This window comes from Schistocerca serialis, chromosome 8 (genome assembly GCF_023864345.2).
Source record: "Schistocerca serialis cubense isolate TAMUIC-IGC-003099 chromosome 8, iqSchSeri2.2, whole genome shotgun sequence".
Lineage (NCBI taxonomy): Eukaryota > Metazoa > Arthropoda > Insecta > Orthoptera > Acrididae > Schistocerca > Schistocerca serialis.
The window spans coordinates 90,067,459-90,092,940 of record NC_064645.1 but is presented as its reverse complement, the minus strand read 5'-3'; positions in this window follow the sequence as shown (position 1 = coordinate 90,092,940).

Below are 25,482 nucleotides of genomic sequence, written 5' to 3'. Positions count from 1 at the left end.
AATATCTTGGAGCACTGTCGAATGTTAAACCTATTAGCTGTTTATAAGCTATTTTTAAGTTTTCTTCATGTAGAAACCGGTCGGTAAATTTCAACCACAAATATAGTTAATACGTCGTACACGTTACTGTTTAGCTCACATGGCAATGATGTGTAATTTAGATGTAGGGTTCTCGATGACTGACACTAAGAAGGGACAGTGCAGCCCTGAGAGAATATACTGACTCGGTAATATGGATAGCAGTAAAAATCGTATTCTCGTAATATACTGCGGAAGGTATAGCCATCAGATCGTAGCGTAGATTATTATTTAGTAACTTCATCCTACCACCAACACACATGAAAAACAAATTCTTGTTCCTGCCCCAGGGGAAGATATTCCGCATATCATGCTGTGATAGATGACAAATTCTGAAGTTGTAATATCTGAAGTACCTGTATAAAAAAATGGTTCATATGGCTCCGAGCACTATGGGACTTAACATCGGTGGTCATCAGTCCCCTAGAACTTAGAACTACTTAAACCTAACTAACCTAAAGACATCACACACATCCATGTCCGAGGCAGGATTCGAACATGCGACCGTAGCGGTCACGCGGTTACAGACTGAAGCGCCTAGAACCGCACGGCCACACCGGCCGGCGAAGCAGCTGTATATCTGAAACTATTGTAGTATTATAATGACTTGCTAATTAAATTTAGTCTAATAGATAAGCCTTCAGCTAGTTGCTATCAAAACAAATTTATTCTCTTCAGAGTAAAAGTACCACGTAATGAACCCGCGATTGCTAAACTTCGAATAACTGTTATTGTAATGATTCATGCTCTACGAATTACTGACACAAAATTAAAGTAACTAATTCTCTAATCAATTATATAGACCGTGCTTGTCGTTTTTGATACAAGCAGCTGCTTTTTTACAAAAGCCAAGGTTACAGACATGTCGTCACGGTTACAGGTTTTTCTTGCGATCGAGTTGTGAGACATTCCTGCAAAACTTACTCGTAGACACAGTCTGGTCATGTCTAAAGTGCTGTTTGTTATCGTTACAGCAATGTTCCGCCGCATGAAGAAGTTTTTCTCCCGGTGTTTGGGAGGGGAGAAAGACGAGGGTCTGCGACTGGAGAACAACTTGGTCGCTGTTCGGGGTACTGTAAAGGTGAGCCACGTTATATTGCAGTGACATAGCACGCAAAGCAGTAAAGTCTGAGAGCTAACTGATTGTACGTAACGTGGTCAGTTGATATTACAGACTGTCACGATTTACTGTAAATGAGTATTTTTTTGCTATAAACATCCCATGTGACACGTCATTGTAAATAACACGTCTTAGGTAGGCATCTCTGCACGAGTGATGATTGTGACGATTATATAAAATACCACCTAACTACCTAACTCCGTTCAATCATTCCTCTGAAGTTCCAAAGGTACCGATCGACCGCCTCGTCATCGTCAGACGATAGACGTCACTGTATGGAGGAGCATGTGGTTAGCATACTGCTCTTCTGGATCGTGATCAGATACAAAATACCGGCGGCAATGAATGTCACTGATGGATGGATGGATTTGTTGATCACTGGAGCGAAGTGAGATGTGCTAGTCACTCAACAGTTTACAATAGTCGTCATTCTAAAACTTGAGCTTATCTCCAGACCTACATAAAATTTTTTAAATTTGCCATAGTGGTCTTGACTTCAAGTAAAACAAAGAGCTTGAGACCTCTTCCAAACTTACTTCTGCCTTCGCATCAAAAGATAAGGCGCCGTAAAATATGGACTATAGGAATTCTAATACTACATGCGCCACAGATATAGTGGTCGTTTAACATGAGTATGAAGCCCTTAGAAAAAGCCTTTAGCATGTCAGAGTCGTATACTCTCTGACCCGCAGGGTAACCTCACACTGTGTCTCTCGCTGTGTTCCCTGCAGGGCTCCTTTGCTGCATTATGCTGGCTCTTTCCCCTGCATCGCACTGGCCCTAGATCCTCTCCTCCGTAATATTACCACAATAGATCCGGACTTGTCGCATAGGGTAAGCTAATGTTGATAATCGAACCTGAATGCTGTTTAAACAATTCTGACAATTGTATTGAAGCCCATTAAACTTAACACTGACCTCAGACATGGACAGTTGATTCTAACCATTTATCATTCCGGTAAATTGGGTGTGGTATTTGTTAACACTGAGCAAATAACTATGTGAGAGGCTTGAGAAATGTAATATCCCTCTCCATTTGAAAAGAATTATGGTGAAAAATATTCTAGAGGCAGAGGCGCACTAAATATGCTGATAACGCGATCGACTGGTTGAAGACGACATTGCAGAATTTGTAACACATGTACATGTGAAGAACTAGCGCTATCTCTGAATTACCAAGCATGCTCTATGACTAATCAAACTAATAAGTTCTTTTCCTTACAGGAGCGTCAGTTCTCCCTGGACTCGTTTTTTGAGGAGATAATGCAGAAGCGGCTGCAGGAAGAGAAAGAAGTCGTTTCTGTTTCGGTGAGTGTAAATTACAAAGTAGTAGGAATAGTAGCATTTGGTTTCAAAGTGAATTTCTCGTTTTATCACTACATGAAAACTTACTCTCGTATATGATACTAGAAACTGGTCTGCTTCCGGGTATTAGGCCGAATTGTTGTGTTCATTTTGTGCACATTACTTCGACGGACGTCCCAGCGATCAACTTCATGTGCTGCGAACTTTGCGGTAATGTACTCTCTGCTTGACTCATATCAGTCAGGAAACGTCTCACGATCTGAAGAAAATGGCTCGGTCACTTGTTGAAATGTTGACCATAAAGCAGGAACAACAACACGGCATAACCTAAGAAGCACATCATTAACCAGTCGTACACAGAAAATGTTAAAGATAATGGGATATTAGTTATTTGTTAGTATTAATAGTATCTGAGATGTGAAACGAATTGTGTTAGTTGGATACTAAATTGAATTACTATATTCATAATTTCGATACCTGAACCGTGCGAATTTGTGGTAAATGTTACAATTCGTTTTACTTGTATATGACAGGAACTAGCACAAATTGTGAATCACTTCACGTGTTAGATAACATGAAAGTAATAAGATCTTTTCCAACAGGAGCGTCAGTTCACACTGTACGCGTTTTTCGTGGAGTTGCTGCAGAGACGGCTGCAGGAGGAGGATTAAGGGGGTGCTGTTACGGTGAGTGGTACTTCGATCTGTGTAAAGGACAACACATTTTGGTTTCTATGAGTATTTCTCATTTCATGATCACATGGTAGCTCCCTTCAGAAGGGGAGTCTTCAGGATATTATTCGAGTTTAGAGTATTACGATTTTTAATATAACTGAAATGGTGTCAGTTTAGATATATCACCATGGCTACAAAATTCTATGGTCGACCCATAAACTTTCTCGGTACCTATAGTCTGCTGTTCTTTTATACCAATTGTAAACTCTGATCAGATACAAAATCCTTTCGCGGCATACGTATCTTTTAGCTCTAGTATTGGTAGGATATACTTAAACTCAAGAATCAATGGTACATACAATACCGTTGCCTACACTTTCAGATGAGGGAGAGCCTTTCAGATAACGTTCTCCTATGTCCACTCGCGCCCATAACAGTTATCAAGTTCTCAGCGAAGTTTCACCTTCAGCCTCCCACGATTATACTTGGTATTTTAATCCCATTTTTTATGCTGCATGATCGTTTATTTTTCTGTCCCGTATTTATCCTTGAAGCTCTCCGAATTTGAACTGAACATTTACACAACTTGTTTTAAGAAACTCTACTATTTTGGTAAGGATGGATTTAGCAACACTCACAATTCTCTCCGTTCCATAATGAATATATTTCAGGTGAGGATAATACATGCGTCTGCGTGAGATATCTACCATCTGATGCAATAATTTAGTAGATCATTTCACCACAATTGATAACACTCCGGGAAGAGTAAATAGGCATACATTCACTGTCGGTAATTTTCATATTTGCAATAATTTGTATTCTAGGGTTCATGAGTTGGCGCGATAGAAACATCCCTTCTATGGATACAGAAACTGACCATTTATTAGCATGTGGTCCTACGATAATTTTGCACTTTCCTTTACAGATGTCATATCAACTCACCATAATAGGGCGACGTTTATAATTTTGAAATTTATATTTGTCGCAGATCACCCCGGTGTCCTCCGCGCCCACCTTGGAGGTCTGTACATCACACTGCGCAGATCTTGAGAGCCGCCATGCCAGACGCTGAATGTGTTGACGCGTGACCACCAACGCGACGTCTGGAGAGGACCGTCCGGCTGCCAAAATGTGCGTCTGCGAAACTGCGGCCAATACCACCTGAAACCACAGTTACCAATCGAATAAACCTTTGGATTGATGATATAACAAGTCTCGTTATTTGTTTTATTTGCAACAGGCGGCGTTGTGGTAATGTAGATGGCTCGCATTGGGGTTGACTGTGGTTCATATTCTCTTCCGACCAACAAGATCTACATTTCGGTGGTTCCTCTTAGTAGATTAATGGAAACAAATGTAAGGTTCTCCGGAATAAAACTCGTTCGAGTCTGTCCTCGTTGCGAGCTGCATCTGTCATTACCTCTCCGTCGATGGAAATGGAAGAAATTGTTTTGTGCAACATTAACATTTGCCAACTACGTTTAACAGAAATATCATTGACACTAAGTTTAATTCTAAAAAGAGTACGAAAATCAATGACATTAATGATAACACTCAAAAGACTAGAGTGACTACAAAAACACTACTCCTAAGGACAACAAAGTAGTCTCCATAATCCCGACATCTACTATTCAACACAGTGAGCCACAAGTAATATGGCCCTACACACGCAGGAACTAAAAGGTAATGAACATTTGAAGCCCTCATCATACATTTTTCACTCATTAACGACTGTCTATACTTTAACGTAGAAACTTCACTGATCGGCTACAACATTCTGACCATCTACCTAACAGCCGGTATGTCCACCTCTGGCATGGGTATCAACATGGACGTGTTGTGGCAGGGATGCAGTGAAGCCTTGGTAGGTCAGTGGACGGAGCTGGCATCACATCTGCACATACAAGTCACCTAAATCCGTAAATTCCGGGGAGGGGTGCCATGAACTCTGACGCCACATGCCCAGATGTCTTCGATCTGGTTTAGATGTGTCGAGACGGGAGAGCCAACACATCAACTGGAAATCGGGACTGTGTTCATCGAACCGCTCAACACTCTCCATTCCAGCACGCTCTGGCCCTTGTGATATACAACATGCACCGTGCGTTTGTCTGGCTAGCACTCATTCCTCGCCACGTGTCGCTGCTATCGCCTGAACGGATTTATATCGACGGTAGATTGGCGGCCATAACATTCTGGCTTATCTGTGTATCTGTTTATGAAATAGTAGGTATGTAAACACACTCAGATGCTGCTTATAACAGAAGCATGGCGAGTCTCTTCGCATGGGACACATAATTCAATGCACGCTTAGTGTAATCAAACTGATGTTGCAATTCACTGAACTGCATTGGCAAACAACAATTGATTAGCATGTGGATGTAACCTCAAACGAGTAAACAAGGAAATTAATGGTGCCTTAACATCTACTGAAAATTCAGAGAGAGATCATCACCGCTGCTATTTATACTTTGGCCCTTATGCGCTATGATTTGTTATGACGTTAAAATTTACTTTCGGGGCTAATGTTGCAGAGGAAAATGCTGTTGCAGAAGCACGTTTTTATTTCATTTTTTATTTATTTCACCAAAACTAAAGAAGAGTCGTTTGGGAGATTTATAGGGGTACGACATGAGCCAGATGCGCAGCACATAAGTCTGGATCACCTTCACGCTAGGATTTTGTCACAGTCTAAAGTATTACCCAATATTCATGGCTGTACAGTTAACTTCAACCCGAAGAAAATGACACAGTAATGCTGTCTCAAAAATAATGAAATAGTTTAATAATATTTGGGGCATTTTATCGTACTTCGTTAGATAACAATGATAAGTTACTTTCTTTACATGTTTCTAAGGACTTGTGTGAAATAATAATGCAGTCACAAAAGAAGCAAAAGTGATACAGAGAATGTTTGTTGCATGGTAAATACAACGAAATCAGGATGTGTGACTTAAAACCCAGTAATGATTTCATGATAACATTGTTAATATTTGGACCATTTTTAGTCAGTTGCAGCTTACATTATGCGTATATATTTACTGATTAGAAATATATTGTATATTATAGACTTCTGAAATGCCTAGTACCTTTAGGCGAAAATGTTTGGTACACACATGTAAATTCAGTAATAAAACAAGGAGTATTTTCTAGTCTCTATGATAAAACACAATGTAGTTCATGTTAGCTGCTAACAGTAGATGGAATACATAAAAAATGGAAATAGCAGTCAACAACTCACGGCCTACAGAACAAAAGACTAGGATAAGGTGACATAAAATAAAATTAATAGGTAGTTCGGTACTGCACTTGATAGTTTATAGATATGGAAACAAAATAAGGTGAAACAAATAATTTTTCTTTTTAAGATGTCTCGGTGTTATGCAGTACGATAATGGAATAGTAATGTGAATTGTATTCGTCACAGTTTTCTAAATAACTTTCAGAATGTTCCTGGTTACATTGTGCTTAGCGTCTGCCAGACCGGAATTTCTTTTTTTCCAGAATAATGTGATAGCAAAACCGTCTACAGCTGAATACAAGCATACATCGTCTCCAACTCCACACACTTTTATTCTACCTTGAACAGCACTGTGACTTGTACATTTCAATAACTCTCTTCCTAATAGTTACGAGAAAGTTAGCTACACACCTCCTGAATTTGTTTATTCTTGTGATTTCATTCAGTAGATTGCTGGTATGTACCATTTCAACGCATTTTCTAAATATATTGCCACCACAACAAATAAGCTGATGCAATTTAGCTTATTCAGGTCCGCTATGAATAAAACTTCACCGATCTCCTCTGTTTGCTAACATTACATGGGAGTAGACGAACCTATTGGGAGCACTCTGATCTGTTACATCAAAAGTGGAAACTGGTGACGTTAATATAACACAGCGCACAAAGCCATACAATTTAATGGTACTGGACGCACCATTTGTTAAATGGATGGACGAAAATAGGTATCTCATATTCCGAAGATGTAAGAGTTAGCTAAATTTGTGAACGGTTGATTTAAATTAACTGAAGGATAATGAAACGAAATAAAAATGAAATCTGAAGAAAACTTACGCGAAAGTTTAAATTCTATGAGAGTGTTACTACGGCCATTTGAATGAGCAGTGAAGTATCTGAAATAAAACCAAAGTTATGGTTCACTCATAAGTGGGGAAAAACACAAGGCAAATCGATAAATCTCCTGAATGTAATTACTAATTAGTGAAAGTTTTTGAACATCTGTGTTGCTGGTGTAGTTATTCATATAACGATACTTTACCCTTTTTGCGGTGTTCCAGGTGAATTCGACACAAAGTTGTTAGATGGCAGCTGTCAGAACTCGTTATATGAGAACGCTCCAGTGCTGCTTAAGAACCTTTATTTGTTGGATTTATGGGCTCAAATACGGTCTTAGTATCAGAATGGCTACACTTATTTGTATTATTTTACTAGAATCTGAAATGGTCCCATGTAACGAATACTGTTGCACTTTTACTTAACAACACTATGTACGCGTAGTAAGTTATTATTCGTTAACTAGGTCATATATAATTACTTTTCCTGCAAATAGTTCCTGTTTCCATCACAATAAATGGAATGTTGAGACGTCTTGATGTCGAAAAAATTGGTTCAAATAGCTCTGAGCACTATGGGACTTAACTGCTAAGGTCATCAATCCCGTGGAACTTAGAACTACTTCAACCTATCTAACCTAAGGACATCACACACATCCATGACCGAGGCAGGATTTGAACCTGCGACCGTAGCGGTCGCGCACTTCCAACTGTAGTTGGAACCGCTCGGCCTAGAACCGCTCGGCCACCCCGGCCAGCCTTGCCGTCGAATGTCAAAGTATTTCGCACTATACAATAATTTCCAAATCAGTTGCAGCTTGGAGCACTCCTCCTCTGCGATTGTCGGATACTCTGTAGCTATCTCGCAGAGAAACCGTGAGCGTGTCACAAGGAAACTTTTGGCCTCCTAAGCCAAATTGTGAAAACAAAGCTACTGCATTTTGTAAAATTCACAACAATCAAATAACACATAACACTGCAGAAATCATAGTAATCGCCAACAGTAATTGTACTTAAATAACTTTCTATAACAGTGACTAGTAGCGTGTGTTCTTTAACCCAGGACGGGACCAAAATAATACCCTGATGTATCGTCAGTTGGCATCTAACGAACTACGTGTTTTTCCTGATCGTACTACTTTTGTACATTTCGTAGAATAGTCCTATAATTAAAACGGGAAATAAACGTTGGTCGTTTTTAAAAGAGTTCCACACACATCTCCCGGTGACAATCCACAAAATTCCCATAAGAAGTCTAAATGACTTTCCACAGTATACACTCTCGTAAGTAACTCAGCCCATGTAAGAGTACTCCAAGTTGACAATGCTCTGACTTCATTCTGCTCATCTATAGAACACCTACGACAGGATTCACTACTATAAGATATTCTGTTATCTTCGCTCTAAACAGAATCAAACTAATCAACATGGGTGCCTTGGCAGCAGCGCACTTCATAATATCGCCTTCAGGAAATTAAAGTATGTAGAGAACTTATGCTTGCCTACTACTGTATAACGGGAATGCTTACATCTGGGGCAAAAACTTGTGTTGTTATGTCGTTACAGCATAACAACAAATCGCTCGAGCGTTTAACCGATGTAATAACTTCACCCGTCCAACAACTGTCAGCCTGCGACGTAAAAACGCATTACGTCTTTATTAAACTGAATAACAGGTGTGGCCGGCGTGATTTCATGTGGAAGTGACAGCCGGCGCTGTGTGCGACCCTCCCCTCCTAGGACCAAACAGGGGCGAATCTCGCGGCCGGGGGTACGGCACTGTGTCTCAAGTATGGTGAATTATTGGGGAAGACATGAGCCTTCGATAACACCCGTCCACTTTGATAAATAACATCATCACTAGCCTCAAGATGAAACACAACTTTGATTTAAAAATGGCGATTAGGACGTCATATTCAACAGTTCCTATAAAACCAAAATATAAAAGTCAATTCAGAAACTTAAAAATTCGAAATAATAAATATTGGGCCTTAAGTGGGATCTGGGGAGTTATATTCTCAAGTAAAACGCACAGAGCCCCTAAAATACTGGCGTATACAAAACAAAACAACCGGAAGAATACGATGAAGAATAGCATGCAGAGGTCTGCATCGAAAATGCAATAGTAAAGCATCAAATCAGATAAATTCAACTGGTTTCGAAGATATCACTCTATAAATATAAACTAACTCAAAAGACAGACACCAATACAGAAAAGAAAAGTTAGTATAAGTATAGAAAGCGAAAAAGTAATACCAGTACAGGTAGTAAATATCGCGAAAGTTAACGAAATGTGGTATCAACAACGAATACTCCAATACCGATACAGAAAGGTTTAAATTGCGAGATGGATAAAATGCAGTAACATGTATTCACCAATACAGCTCATCAGAAAATTGCAAAATCGCTGAAATTACTCGAAAATACTTTTTGTGTGAGTTGTTACGTGCTAAACTGGATCTGGCGCCTTCATTCTGTAGGCAACCCAACTCAACTAGTTCTGCTACATCTTTGTACATTGCTTTCAATTACTAACATCACGTTCTTCACACTTTACGTTAGAATAATCAGTCTTCATTTACCATAACCTTCTGAAGACATTCGTTTTTCTTTATTGTCGACCTATCAGCGTTCCTTATTTCAGTAATATTACTATTAGTATTCGCTAAGTTATTAATTTCATTACATTACAGGTTAGCTCATCTTTGAAAAAAATATGTGCCGAAGTTCACATAAGTTGTAATCACTGTGTACTCACGTTACCAAGACAACCAAAGATAAAGTTTAAACTCTAGTTGATTAGGAGCGTAAGCGGAGAATACCGTAAACTCATCTTTCTCTTAAGTAACTAAACTGGTTGATCCAGTAACATGCTCATTCCATCAAAATTTGTACCACTATGTATATATCCAATATAGACTACAAACACAGCATAAGGTGACAATACAAACGTCCCTAACGAAAACAAACCGCACACGTGTGACGTCACCCGTCACAACACCAATACGTCACAGTTCAAGCCTGACAGGTGATATCGTAATTTCAGGTCGAGACAATTACTGTTTTGTCACATCATTTGCTTTCTGTATTTCCCAAGTCAGTTTATTTTACTCGTTAAATTAACGCCATAGTACTGCAGTTCTACACTGCAGTGACTGACGATGATTGTATCGTGGCGACAGAATGTTCTCTACTGAAACAACCATCAGCCTCTGCAGTTGATACACTTTTCCGTTTCATCCTGTTGGCGGTAGACATCTCCATGCTCGTAATACAGGAGGCATCTGATGAGGAATATATGTCCCTCCGAGACGCATGCAGTTTTGCCGTTCCCATAGTTTTCGCTTTGGGTGTATGTTGTCGGAAGGCTCCATACCAATAAACTCGTTCCTCTATTCACCGCACAGCGCTAAGCTCTGAATTTTGTTGCTTTTGTGCAAAATTCTGCCGGCTGGGGTGGCCGAGCGGTTCTATTAGCTACAGTCTGGAACCGCGCTACCACTATGGTCGCAGGTTCGAATCCTGCCTCGGGCATGGATGTGTGATCTAGGGGACTGATGACCGCAGAAGTTAAGTCCCGTAGTGCTCAGAGCCTCTTTTTTTTGCAAATTGCTGCTGTTTTTGAAACGATCCCTGGTGTTGCCAACTTACTAACAAGTGAATAATCCAAGAAGCAATAGCTCAAATTAACTTTTCCAGTGTAACATTAATGCCCACTTTCAATCGCATCAGTTCCTTACTACCACGCTGAGCTATGAGAACTTACATGTGGTGACCCATGGGATACGTTTACTGTACGCAAATTTCTAGTACCTTTAGAACAGAAATCACACACAGGAATATACGCAGCCGAGGAATGGAGTACTGGTCATAGCTTCTCTTTGAACAGCAACTTCTCGTAGTTAATTGGCCAACGAAAGGCCCTAAGCGGCTGGAAAAAAGGGCAGGTCAACCGCGTTTTCAACAAACACACATAGTTATTGGCCTATATCACTGAATCCGTTCGGATCTGGAAATGTGGAACATGTTTTATGATCACGCATTACGACCTTCTTCGAGATCGAGGAAGATTTTCTACAAAAATCATTACGGATTGCACAAACAGACATCCAGAGACATTCAGTTCAATATCATCGTCAATAAGAGATACAGCAGAAGAGAACGAGACCCATGTTAATGCTGTTTTCCTTCACTTCGCCCTGTCGCACTCTCGTTTAGTGAACAAAGTACGAGCAAGCGTCGGTTCGTCTTGTGGCAAGCGGAGCAGTGGATCCCACAGAATTATACATCTGACAGAATACTACAGAACATAAAAATTTTAAATTCAAAATCATCCATTCTTCTGCGTCTATGTCAGAAAAGTACTTAGTTATGAGGCGGTGATGATTTCAGACATTTGTCACAGAAGACAAAAAGAAAAAAAGACGGATTTGTCCAGTTCACAATATTTTAGGGAAAGCGGTTTTACACAACAACTAGATAGAGCTTGTAGGCAGCCAGTGGGAAGACACTGCGGCGGCGCGGTTCCTTCCGTTCTTTATCTGCAGCTACCAGTGAACTCGCTGCAGCAGATCGGCGGTGTTAAAGCCGAGCAGAATCCTACGGTATTTCGATTCGCACCGGACAGCATACTACGTAAATACACTCCTGGAAATTGAAATAAGAACACCGTGAATTCATTGTCCCAGGAAGGGGAAACTTTATTGACACATTCCTGGGGTCAGATACATCACATGATCACACTGACAGAACCACAGGCACACAGACACAGGCAACAGAGCAGGCACAATGTCGGCACTAGTACAGTGTATATCCACCTTTCGCAGCAATGCAGGTTGCTATTCTCCCTTGGAGACGATCGTAGAGATGCTGGATGTAGTCCTGTGGAACGGCTTGCCATGCCATTTCCACCTGGCGCCTCAGTTGGACCAGCGTTCGTGCTGGACATGCAGACCGCGTGAGACGACGATTCATCCAGTCCCAAACATGCTCAATGGGGGACAGATCCGGAGATCTTGCTGGCCAGGGTAGTTGACTTACACCTTCTAGAGCACGTTGGGTGGCACGGGATACATGCGGACGTGCATTGTCCTGTTGGAACAGCAAGTTCCCTTGCCGGTCTAGGAATGGTTGAACGATGGGTTCGATGACGGTTTGGATGTACCGTGCACTATTCAGTGTCCCCTCGACGATCACCAGTGGTGTACGGCCAGTGTCGGAGATCGCTCCCCACACCATGATGCCGGGTGTTGGCCCTGTGTCTCGGTCGTATGCAGTCCTGATTGTGGCGCTCACCTGCACGGTGCCAAACACGCATACGACCATCATTGGCACCCAGGCAGAAGCGACTCTCATCGCTGAAGACGACACGTCTCCATTTTGTCCCTCCATTCACGCCTGTTGCGACACCACTGGAGGCGGGCTGCACGATGTTGGGGCGTGAGCGGAAGACGGCCTAACGGTGTGCGGGACCGTAGCCCAGCTTCATAGAGACGGTTGCATATGGTTCTCGCCGATACCCCAGGAGCAACAGTGTCCCTAATTTGCTGGGAAGTGGCGGTGCGGTCCCCTACGGCACTGCGTAGGATCCTACGGTCTTGGCGTCCATCCGTGCGTCGCTGCGGTCCGGTCCCAGGTCGACGGGCACGTGCACCTTCCGCCGACCACTGGCGACAACATCGATGTACTGTGGAGACCTCACGCCCCCACGTGTTGAGCAATTCGGCGGTACGTCCACCCGGCCTACCGCATGCCCACTATACGCCCTCGCTCAAAGTCCGTCAACTGCACATACGGTTCACGTCCACGCTGTCGCGGCATGCTACCAGTGTTAAAGACTGCGATGGAGCTCCGTATGCCACGGCAAACTGGCTGACACTGACGGCGGCGGTGCACAAATGCTGCGCAGCTAGCGCCATTCGACGGCCAACACCGCGGTTCCTGGTGTGTCCGCTGTGCCGTGCGTGTGATCATTGCTTGTACAGCCTCTCGCAGAGTCCGGAGCAAGTATGGTGGGTCTGACACACCGGTGTCAATGTGTTCTTTTTTCCATTTCCAGGAGTGTATATCAAGAAAGAGAAAAGGTCTTAATTTCGAGTGAAAGGTGGAAGTACTGGCAAAACTTTGCTCTATTCTTAACATTGATATTGTACACGTACACTTCTAAGACCGTGCTAATCTTAACACAGTATGCGTAAAATACTTTCATTCTCGTTAGCAACTTTATCTTAACGTGTTTCATGAAATCTACGAAGCACTAAGTACGGATTGTTCTTAAATGAAAATGCTCGCAATGCTATTAAGTTTTCGGTGTCTAATGCACGCATGTTTTTAGTAACCAATCTGCTCAATATGCCAGGAGTAATTACTCTCTTTTGTCATACAGTAAATTGCTTAAAAATCAGTACATTCTAAAAAGCACATTGCCTTCACCTTAAAGCACTTTTGAGGAGTGTAGCCAACGATAACCGGCAAGTTATAACTTCCTTCGGAGCTCTTACTACAAACGACCGTATCATTGAAAGGTTGTGCTACGAGTACTCTAGACTGCTGAAAGTTTTCTGTATCTCCAAGAGAAATGAGGAACGAAGAATACTCAGTTCTGATTGGTCAGTTTTCTTTAAGGCCAATAGAAAAACATTATTATCTCTTGTTAGTCCTCGGTTTTCATGACCAACCAATAAACAAATAACATGCTTTCGAACTGTACATTTTCCCGAAATAAATATTTAGCATTCTGATATTTTGTTTATACTTTAAGTTATTAACTATTTTCATTTGCACTCGAATTAGCTTTCCTTATACCATTAACTTACTTGACATATTATGTTAAAAAATTCCCCATCGTTCAACGTCCTTTAGTAGAGCAGTGATCTACATATTTACTTTAGACCACATTCGCGCATCGCTGACACTACTAAAAGCATATACAAAACTGTAAAGAGATAAATAAACAAAAGGGCTTCATGAAATAAACAGAATAATTCGCAAAAACGTGCTCTTGACCTGTTTCTTGAATGTGTCTGTGCACTACTGTTCTCTGGTGGATGTAAATTGGAACTACGTACCCGAATGAACCCTCTTCCAGACCATCTGTCACTGTGCATGCATCAGTCATTCTCCCGATACACAGGTTCTAGGCACAATGATCAGATTCGCCAATATCGTTACACACTCTGTGATTAGTTGTAGTTTATTGTGTTTCTGTAGAGTAGTTTTTTTTTACTATTATCAAACCATATGTGTTAGTCATTTGAAACTTTGTAGACAACCTTCCAGTAAACCCCTAGAAAAATCTGCACGAAACGCCATTGATATAAGCTTATCGAGTAGCAGATCAAATGGCTGGTTTCAGGACGTTCTAGCAAACAGTAATAAGAGTTGTAACTGAAAGGGAAAAAATCGATAGATGTAGCCCAGGGGAGCTCTACAGGGCTATCTATGTTTGCAATACTCTGTATGTAAATGACTTAAAGGATAACGTCGTAAGCTGTCCGGGGCGGTTGTCAGACGAAGCTGTTGTCTACAGGAAGGTTGCAACAACAGACAACCGTATCGAAATGCGGGAAGACATGCAAACAGTTCACGACGGGTCTAGTTGACACTGCAAGTAAATAAATGTAATGTTCTGCACGTGCATAGGTTACGAGTTTGGCAATATAACATTGGATACAATAAACACCGGAAAATACCTCAGAATAGCTGTCATATATGGACTAAAGAGGCAAGACCAATTAAAAAATTGTCATAGAGAAGCAGAGGAGTATCTAAGATATCCTGGAACAATCTGAACTGAATTACCACATCCACAAGAGAAGTGGTTTTCAAAAGACTCGTTCGGCATTTCTTGAGTATTGTTCATCAGTCGGACCATTATCAGGTAGGATTATTCGAAAGTTATGTATATACCATAACTACCCTCTGCCACACAATATAATGTAGCTTAAGTGCAGATGCAGACGTTAAAGTTTCCCTCAAATTCCGCTGACAATTTCGTGGTTTGTAAAGTTCTGTCAAACGATGGGATCACGAGGGCTCAGAGCTATGCAAGTATATATCTTCTGTCTGTCGTGCCATGGATCTACTTTGATTATTTCTATTACAGCTAGGTATGTAGCCGAATCAGGAGCTTATTACCAGCAGTCCGTTACGTTCTTCCTATATTAGGTCGTAGTTCTGTTCCGATTAAGGGATCATGGTCACATGGTTGTAATACATTGTAATGCTTCAATAAGGAAACGAGTATTTGATGTGAGTAGATCTTGACGTCCAGACAGCCATTGAACCTATTTTTTGCCGAGAATATACTGCAAATATATTTCGTGTATTGTATAACGACTGTAGTTGCTGCAGTTCGAGTATCTACGGACATGGATGCGTCCTTGTCCAAAGGAACTTTGCATCGTAATTGGGGATGACACAAGCACTGCAGTATCGCATTTATCCGCCGGCACGGAGCAGCTGAATTTCAAGGAAAATGCCTCCTCTGTATGGGAATATTCGAGGGTCATTCAATGATAAAATAGATAAATTGGTCTGGAGAAAAAAAAAAAAAACGTTTACTTTTACAAAACAATACTTTTCCTACATTTCAACATAATACCCTTGAACATTTATGCACTTATTCCAACGGGCTACACGGTTTTTTATTCCGACTGCGAAGAACTCTTTATCTTGATGTTTGAACCATTTTCCGACAAAATTTTTCACACCCTCGTTGTCCTGCAACCTCTCCCCACGTAATGCCTTCTTCAGTGCACTAAATAAATGGGAATCACTAGGTGCTAAATGAGGACTGTAAGGCTGTACTTCCCAGCCCATTCTGTCGATGGTTTCACGGGCTAGATGAGCAATATGAGGACTTGCGTTGTCTTGCTGGAGAATCACACCTCTCCTCTCAGATCCACGACGTCTCTCTCTCATGGCTGGCTTCATCTTGTTTAAAAGCAAATAGGAGTAATATTGGCTGTTCATTCTACGCCGCTCTTCGAGATAATCACAAGAAACTTGACCTTCAGTATTCCAAAACAAGGTCAACATGACTTTTCCTGCAGATGCTTGGCTTCGAATTTTTCTTAACTCGTGAGTTGGTGTGCTTCCATTCGATGCTTTGTCTTTTTGATTCTGGCTCATAATCGCGAACTCAAGTGTCATCAAAAGTTAAAAGTTTGCTGAAGAAGTGCTCACCTTTTCTTTCATAACGTTCCATTAGCTCTGTGCACACTCTCAACCTAGTTTCCTAGTGTAGCCGCGTCTACTCCTTTGGGACCAATTTTGCACATGTTTTGCCGTACTTCGGCTTGTTACAGATAATGTTATGAACTGTGTCAGCACTAACTTGAACCTTATCAACTATCATTTCCCGGTCACAAGGGCGGTCGGCACGAATAATGTCATCAATTCGTCTTTCAAGTGAGGGAGTGGAAACTGCAACAGGTCGGCCAGACCGGTGTTGGCCTGTCACTGAGTCGAGAAAATTTTTGAACTGCTCTACACACTTGTAAAAATTTTATCGATTTATACAACGCTCATCATAAACTTAAGACAGTCTACAATCTATATTCTCTTGTTTCTCGCCTTCAGCAAGAAAGAAAACGAATAATCCTGAGTTAATAACGAGCATCAAAACCGATTCAGAGATTACTGAACACAGGGTTGTCGTAGCGAAACTGAATATTGCAATCCCCAAATTCTCGAAAAATAAGCGAAAAATTTACCTAGTTAAGAAAGCAGGTAAAAATTCACTTGACGCCTTCCTGAGAGACAATCTTCACTCATTCCAAATTAATAATATAAGTGTAGACCAGATCTGGCTTAAATTCAAAAAATAGCATCGGCAGCAATTGAGAGGTTTATACCAAATAAATTAACAAACGATGGAGCTGATCCTCCTTGGTACACAAAACGGGTTAGAACACTATTGCAGAAACAACGAAAGAAACATGGCAAATTTAAAAAGGCGCAAAATCTCCAATATTGGTGATCTTTTACAGAAGCCCGAAATTTAACGTGGACTTCAATGCGAGATGACAATAACAGTTTCCACAACGAATCTTTGTCTCGAAACCTGGCAGAAAATCCAAAGAGATACTGGTCAGATGTGAAGTATGTTAGCGGCAAGAAACAATCAATGCCTTCTCTAAGGGATAGCAAATGCAGATACTGTCGAAGACAGTGCTGCCAAACAGAGTTACTAAACACAGCCTTCCGAAATACCTTCACAAAAGAATACGAAGTAAATATTCCAGAATTCGAAACGAGAACAGCTGCCAACATGAGTAACGTAGAAGTAAATATCCTCGGAGTAGTGGATCAACTTAAATCCCTCAATAAAAGCAAGTCTTCTGGCCCAGTCTGTATACCAGTTTTGTTTCTTTCGGAGTAAGCTGATCTATTAGCTCCTTTCTGTACAATCATATACAACCGTTAGCTCGACGAAAGATCAGTACCCAGAGACTGGAAAGTTGCACAGGTCACATCAATATTCAAGAAAGGTAGTAGGAGTAATCCACTAAATTACAGGCCCATTAGGTTAACGTCGATATGCAGCAGGATTTTAGAACATATATTGTGTTCGAACATTATGAATTACTTCGTACTAAACGATTTAGTAACACACAGTCAACATGTGCTTAGGAAACATCGTTCCTGTGATACACGACTAGCACTTTATTCACATGAAGTGCTGAGTGCTATTGAGAAGGGATTTCACATCGATTCCGTATTTCTGGATTTGCTTAAGGCTTTTGACACTGTACCACACAAGGGACTCGTAGTGAAATTGCGTGATTATGGAATATCGTGGTAATATTATAGGCCCTTTGCTGTTCCTTATCTATATAAACGATTTGAGAGACCATATGAGAAGATGTCTTCGGTTGTTTGCAGATGACGCTGTCGTTTATCGATTACTAAAGTCATCAGAAGACAAAAGCAAACTGCAAAACGATTTAGAAGAAAAAATATCTCAAGGGTACGAAAAGTGGCAGTTGACCCTAAATAACAAAAAGTGTGAGGTCATCCACATGAGTGCTAAAAGGAACTCGTTAAACTTCGGTTACACTATAAATCAGTATAATCTAAAAGCCTAGGAATTACAATTACGAACATCTTAAATTGGAAAGAACACATAGAAAATGTGGGGAAGGCTAACCAAAGACTGCGTTTCATTGGAAAGACACAGCCCTACTAAGGAGACTGCCTACACTAGACTAGTCCGTCCTCTCTCAGAATACTGCTACTCGGTGTGGGATCCTTACCAGATCGGACTGACCGAGTACATCGAAAATATTCAAAGGAAGGCAGCACGTATTGTATTATCGCAAAATGTGGAAGAGAGTGTCACAGAAATGATACAAGGCTTAGGCTGGAAATCATTAAACGAAAAGAGTTTTTCGTTCCGACGGAACCTTCTCACGAAATTCCAATCACCAACTTTCCCCTCTGAATGTAAAAATATTTTGTTGACACATACCTACATCGGGAGGAACGATCACCACCATAAAATAAGGGAAGTCAGAACTGGTACGGAAAGATATAGTTGTTCATTCTTTCCGTGCGCTATACAAGATTGGAATAATAGAGAATTGCGAATGTGGTTCGTTGAACCCTCTGCCAGGCACTTAAATGTGATTGCCAGAGTATCCATGTACATGTAGATGTCTATATACTCCTTCCACCTTACAGGTTTCCCTTCCTTGCCCTCCCATCTGAGCTCTCTATTTCATGCAGCTGGTTTTCTTATATTCAAAGCTCTCTTTGATATTCTTATAGGTGGTATCTACCTTTCCCCTAGTTACAAATGTTTCTATGGGCTTGCAATTGTTCTCTGGTCATTCCAACCTATCCATTTTACACTTTCTGTCCGTCTCATACCTTAGACGTCTTTATTCTCTTATGCTTACTTCATTTTCTGCATTTTTATATTTTTTTGTTTAATCAAATATGTCCAATATCGCCTTTCATATCCAATGTTTTCTACTATTTCAGGTATTTTTAGCTGTTTTATGAATCATGGCTGAAATCAATTGGCCTGCCCAACGTCCAACCTGCACCCAATGGACTACTGTTGATATGAGTTAGACAGTCTACTTTGATTCAAACTTCAACGTCCAATATCACTAACGTATCTGGTTTCATTATTTGAAGGAGAACGGCAGCTGTTCCTACACCTAAATTCAGACACATTATTATAAGTGTCCTCATCAGAGTTCAGGTCGTCATAATGGTATTTCATGTACACAACGATGACTTGATCATTGTAATACGACTGAAAACTAGCCTAATTGAATGCTTTAAAATAACCATTTTCAGTGAATCGTAGACGGTAACTAGCACACATTTCTGATTCTAAACGTTTATCATAAGAATTCCGCTTCTCTTTCGTTCTTAACATCTAATATACAGTCTAAGACACGAAAACAACTCAAATTGGTCACAAATGGTTATTCACAGAGGTATCGACGTAAAATGAAGAACTGCAAACTTCGGCGACCGATGAATGAATGTGTGACTGCTGGAGCACAATGTCACCGCACACCTGGTAAGAGTAGTAAACTGGGGTCATGATGATACCAGCGCATAAAGTATTTTAGGATTTCATTCCGTGTACTCAGTTTGACAGTAACTATGCCTTGCAAACAGGCTCGTGGACAATGTCAGCAGATGACAGTATTTGAAAGAAGAAATGTAGTTGAGTTCAAAGAAGCTGGTTGGAGTAATTGGCCAATCGATCGACATATGAAAAGGAAACCACGCAACTATTCAACGATGCTGGCAAAAATGAGGGGACCATCGCCGAACACAGAGTTTATAAGTACGGATGACCTAGAGAGACGAATGTCTGACTTCATGGCGCCCCTTAAGCCGACTACCATCGACGTATGTACAACCAGAAGATGGTTCGCAGTGGGCTGGGTACATCCGCCCTGGGAGAGCGTTGGCTGGAGCAGAATTGTCTTCAGTGATGATTCTGGCTTCTAGCTGAGCCCCGATGACCAGCCACGATGTATCTCAAGACGCCCCAGATAAAAGTGGGCTACCAATGTGACTGTTTCATTTCATAGTTCCAGATCACAATATTTTAGGGAAACCGGTTTTACACAACAACTAGATAGAGCTTCATGTTTCATTTCATAGCAAGGCCACTTAAGTTGTAATCCGCTGCACCCTTACAGCAGAGCGGTACGATATTTTTTGCCCTTCATGGCAAGGCATCTAGGACTTCCATTTCAGCAAGATAATGTCCACCCGCACACTGGAAGGTTATCTACTAACTGTCTTCGTGATTGCCATACTCTACCTTGGTCAGAAAGGTCTTCAGATCTCTCCGCCGTTGACAACATTTGGTGCTCTATGGGCGGGAGAAAGAAAACTGGCGTTCTACGGATCGGAGCGTGGAATGTCAGATCCCTTAATCGGTCAGGTAGGTTATAAAATTTAGAAAGTGAAATGGATAGGTTAAAGTTAGATATAGTGGGAATTAGTGAAGTTCGGTGGCAGGGGGAACAAGACTTTTGGTCATGTGAATACAGGGTTACAAATACAAATTCCAATAGGGGTAATGCATGAGTAGGTTCAAAAACGAATAAAAAATAGGAGTGCGGGTAAGCCACTACAATCAGCATAGTGAACCCATTATTGTGGCCAAGATAGACACGAAGCTCACGCCTACTACAGTAGTACAAGTTTATATGAAAACCAGCTCTGCAGATGATGAAGAAAGTGATGAAATATATGATGAGGTAAAAGAAATTATTCAATTAGTTAAGGGAGACGGAATTGTAATAGTCATGGGCGACTGGAATTCGAGAGCAGGAAAAGGAAGAGTAGGAAACGTAGTAGGTGAATAGGGATTAGGGCTAAGAAATGAAAGAGGAAGCCGTCTGGTAGAATTTTGCACAGAGCTTAACTTAATCATAGCTAACACTTGGTTCAAGAATCATGAAAGAAGGCTGTATTTATGGAAGAACCCTGAAGATACTGGAAGGTTTCAGATAGATTATATAATGGTAAGAGAGAGATTTAGGAACCAGGTTTTAAATTGTATGTCATTTCCAGGGGCAGATGTGGACTCTGACCACAATCTATTGGTTATGAACTGTAGATTAAGACTGAAGAAACTGCAAATAGGTGGGAATTTAAGGAGATGGGATCTGAATAAAGAACCAGAGGTTGTACAGAGTTTCAGGGAGGGCACAAGGGAACAGTTGACAGGAATGGGGTAAAGAAATACAGTAGGAGAAGAATGCGCAGCTTTGAGCGATGAAATAGTGAAGGCAGCAGACTATCAAGAAGGTAAAAAGACGAGGACTAGTAGAAATCCTTGGGTAACAGAAGAGATACTGAATTTAATCGATGAAAGGAGAAAATATAAAAATGCAGTACAAAAGAAGGAAAAAGGAATAGAAACCTCTCAAAAATGAGATCGACAGGAAGTGCGAAATGGCTAGGCAGGGATGGCTAGAGAACAAATGTAAGGATGTAGAGGCTTATCTCCCTAGGGGTAAGACAGATGGGGTAGCTTTTGAACTTTTGAAGAAAAGGGAACCACTTGCATGAATATCAAGAGCTCAGATGGAAACCCAGTTATAAGCAAAGCAGGGAAAGCGGAAAGGTGGACGGAGCATATAGAGTGTCTATACAGGGCCGATGTTCTTGAGGACAATATTATGGAAAAGGAAGAGGATGCAGGTGAAGATGAAATAGGAGATACGATACTGCGTGAAGAGTTTGACAGAGCACTGAAAGATCTAAGTCGAAACAAGGCCACTGGAGTAGACAACATTCCATTAGAACTACTGATAGCCTTGGAAGAGCCAGTCCTGACAAAACTCTACCATCTGGTGAGGAAGATGTGTGAGACAGGCGAAATTCTCTCAGACTTCAAGAAGAATATAATAATTCCAATCCCAAAGAAAGCAGGTGTTGACACATGTGAAAATTACCGAACTTTTAGTTTAATAAGTCACAGCTGCAAAATACTAACGCGAATTCTTTACAGACGAATGGAAAACTGGTAGAAGCCACCGTCGGGGAAGATCAGTTTGGATTCCGTAGAAATACTGGAACACGTGAGGCAATACTGACCTTACGACTTATCTTAGAAGAAAGATGAAGGGAAGGAAAACCTACGTTTCTAGTGTTTGTATATTTAGAGAAAGCTTTTGACAATGTTGATTGGAATACTCACTTTCGAATTCTGAGGGTGGCAGAGGTAAAATACAGGGAGTGAAAGGCTATCTACAATTTGTACAGAAACCAGGTGTCAGTTACAAGAGTCGAGGGACATGAAAGGGAAGCAGTGTTTGGGAAGGGAGTGAGACAGAGTTGTAGCCCCTCCCTGATGCTATTCAATCGGTATATTGAACAAGCAGTATAGGAAACAAAAGGAAAATGCGGAGTAGGAATTAAAATCCATTGAGAAGAAATAAATAGTTCGATGTTCGCCGATGACATTGTAATTCTGTCAGAGGCAGCAAAGGACTTGGAAGAGCAGTTGAACGGAATGGATAGTGTCTAGAAAGGAGGGTGCAAGACGAACATCAACAAAAGCAAAATGAGGATAATGGAATGTAGTCGAATTAAGTCGGGTGATGCTGAGGAAATTAGATTAGGAAATGGGACACTTAAAGCAGTAAAGGAGTTTTGGTAGTTGGAGAGCAAAATACCTGATGATGGTCGAAGTAGAGAGGATATAAAATGTAGACTGACAATGGCATGGAAAGCGTTTCTGAATAAGAGAAATTTATTAACATCGAGTATAGATTTAAGTGTCAGGAAGTCGTTTCTAAAAGTATTTGTACGGAGTGTAGCCATGTATGGAAGTGAAACATATTTTAGACAAGAAGAGAATAGATGCCTCCGAAATGTGGTGCTACAGAAGAATGCTGAAGATTAGATGGGTTGATCACATAACTAATGAGGAGGTATTGAATAGAATTGGGGAGAAGAGGAGTTTGTGGCACAACTTGACTAGAAGAAGGGATCGGTCGGTAGGACATGTTCTGAGGCATGAAGGGATCACCAGTTTAGTACTGGAGGGCAGCGTGGAGGGTAAAATTCGTAGAGGGAGACCAAGAGTTGAATACACTAAGCAGATTCAGAAGGATGTACGCTGCAGTAGGTACTGGGAGTCGAAGAAGCTTGCACACAATAGAGTAGCATGGAGAGCTGCATCAAACCAGTCTCAGGACTGAAGACCACAACAACAACAACTTGGGCAGGGCCCTACAAACAACTCTGAATTTTGCTCATCTATAGCACCAATTGGACCGAATTTGGCACTATATCCCTCTGGACGACATGCAACAAGTCTATCAATCAATGCCAGCCGAACAGCTACTTGCATAAGCGCCAGACATAGATAATTTTCTTACAGACTTGCTCAATTTGTGTGGCTCTTTCTCGTGAATAAACCATTCAGTTTTTGAAATGGGACTCCTTCATTGGTCTGTACATGAACATCACATCTACTGATTTCCGCGCCATTCGTATAATTCCTTTTTTTTGCGTCGTATTTTCTTTAATTTTTTAAAAAGGTTACTTGATATGTCTAATTGTTGAGTGGATATGGACTTGAAATGTCTGAAATTTTCAAAAACAATTCTTGTCACCATCTGAAAGACAATTTTATCCCTTTTGAAAAAATGTATTTTTTATCTACTTTTCAGTTGTTGATTTGGTCTTAAACGCTCTTTGAACAAATGTCTGCAAACCAGCCACGCTCATGCGACAGGCAAGGAATAGCACCATATACCTTTCTTGCCTGCCACAGTCATGGAAACAATAAAGCCAATATGCAGGGACCTTTCAGATACAAAATTACTCAGCAAATGTCTACATGGCCGTACGCAAAACCCTAATGAGAGTTTCAACATCTGTGTGTGGCAACGAGTGCCAAAAACAGTGTTTGTTGGATGGACAGTACTCAAAATGGGTGCGATGAATGCTGTCATGTGTTTCAATGATGGTGTAACCATCAGGATAAAAGTAATGGACAAATTAGGCATCCAGCCAGCAAATAATAGGATAGCTGCTCTGACTGCCATAGATTGTCAGCGAGTAGTTGAAGCTGTGGAAGCCAGTGTAAGGAGAAGGCCCCTGAGAAGTCCACAGATGATAAAGAAGCAGCTGGCCAGGAAGATTATGCTCCTGGAATGTTCTGAAAGAGGTATACGTTGCGTCAAAAACAGTGAATATTCTTTTCTCATTTTCTCGAAACTACGTTTTCAGAAGATTACGTACATATAACTTCTCAATGATTTCATCCATGTTCACCAAATTTCCCTCAAGTGAAGAATGGGATAGCATCTTTGTATTGTGCGTAATACATCGCAGAAATGATCTATGTTTGTCATTCTGTATATAATTTTAGCGGTATTTTTTAGACAACATAATAATGTGGTGTAATAAGGCTTTTCCTATTTCCTCAGATATACTCCAAACTGCAAAACGAGAGGCATAATGTGTTCCTATGAATGTTGACAGCGGTCTGTCACAGTCTGAAAGCTATTAGACTGACGATGGAACAGAAAATGGTACCTGAATGGGAAGTGTATTACAAAAACACCTATTAGGCAAAATACTGTAATTCTTAAACTGTAGGATATATTTTAATAAATATCCTTATACAGCTTGAGTTAATGTTATTCATTGTAGATGAAGAGTAATGTGCACTGAGAGCGAGCTATTGAAATGCAGCCCGTGCACGTCCAGTCCCCTTAAAGAGAAACTGATGCATTTATTGCGTCGTCAGGCACTGCTGCCTTTTGGCAGCTATGACATAAAGTTTCGGATATCGACATCTGAGAAAATAAAAGTCGTGTCCCTTTACACGACAGATAATGTATGTTGTTTAGCGTAATTTTATACCTTCGCTCTGAGGGGAAAGGAGTGTATACTCAGCTAATCACTCAAATGTATTTAAAAATATTACTGAAGTATACAAGGATAATCGATGTAATGTATAAATGTAATAGTAAAACTCGAATCATCAATACGAAAGCTGGTTCGAACACCGTAGTAGTTTGGTAGTGTTGCTTCCTCCATTCTTGTAATTGATTTAGCGAGTCTGTTACAGGTGGCTCTGTAGTTTAACATGGAATACAAGCAATAGACTAACCTCGCTTTTATCACATTAACAGAAATCATTGTCGAACTTGAAAGAACTGGTAAATGTAAAAAAAAAAAAAAAATGCTTCTGACAAACCTCGGTTACAACCCTGTGGCCTA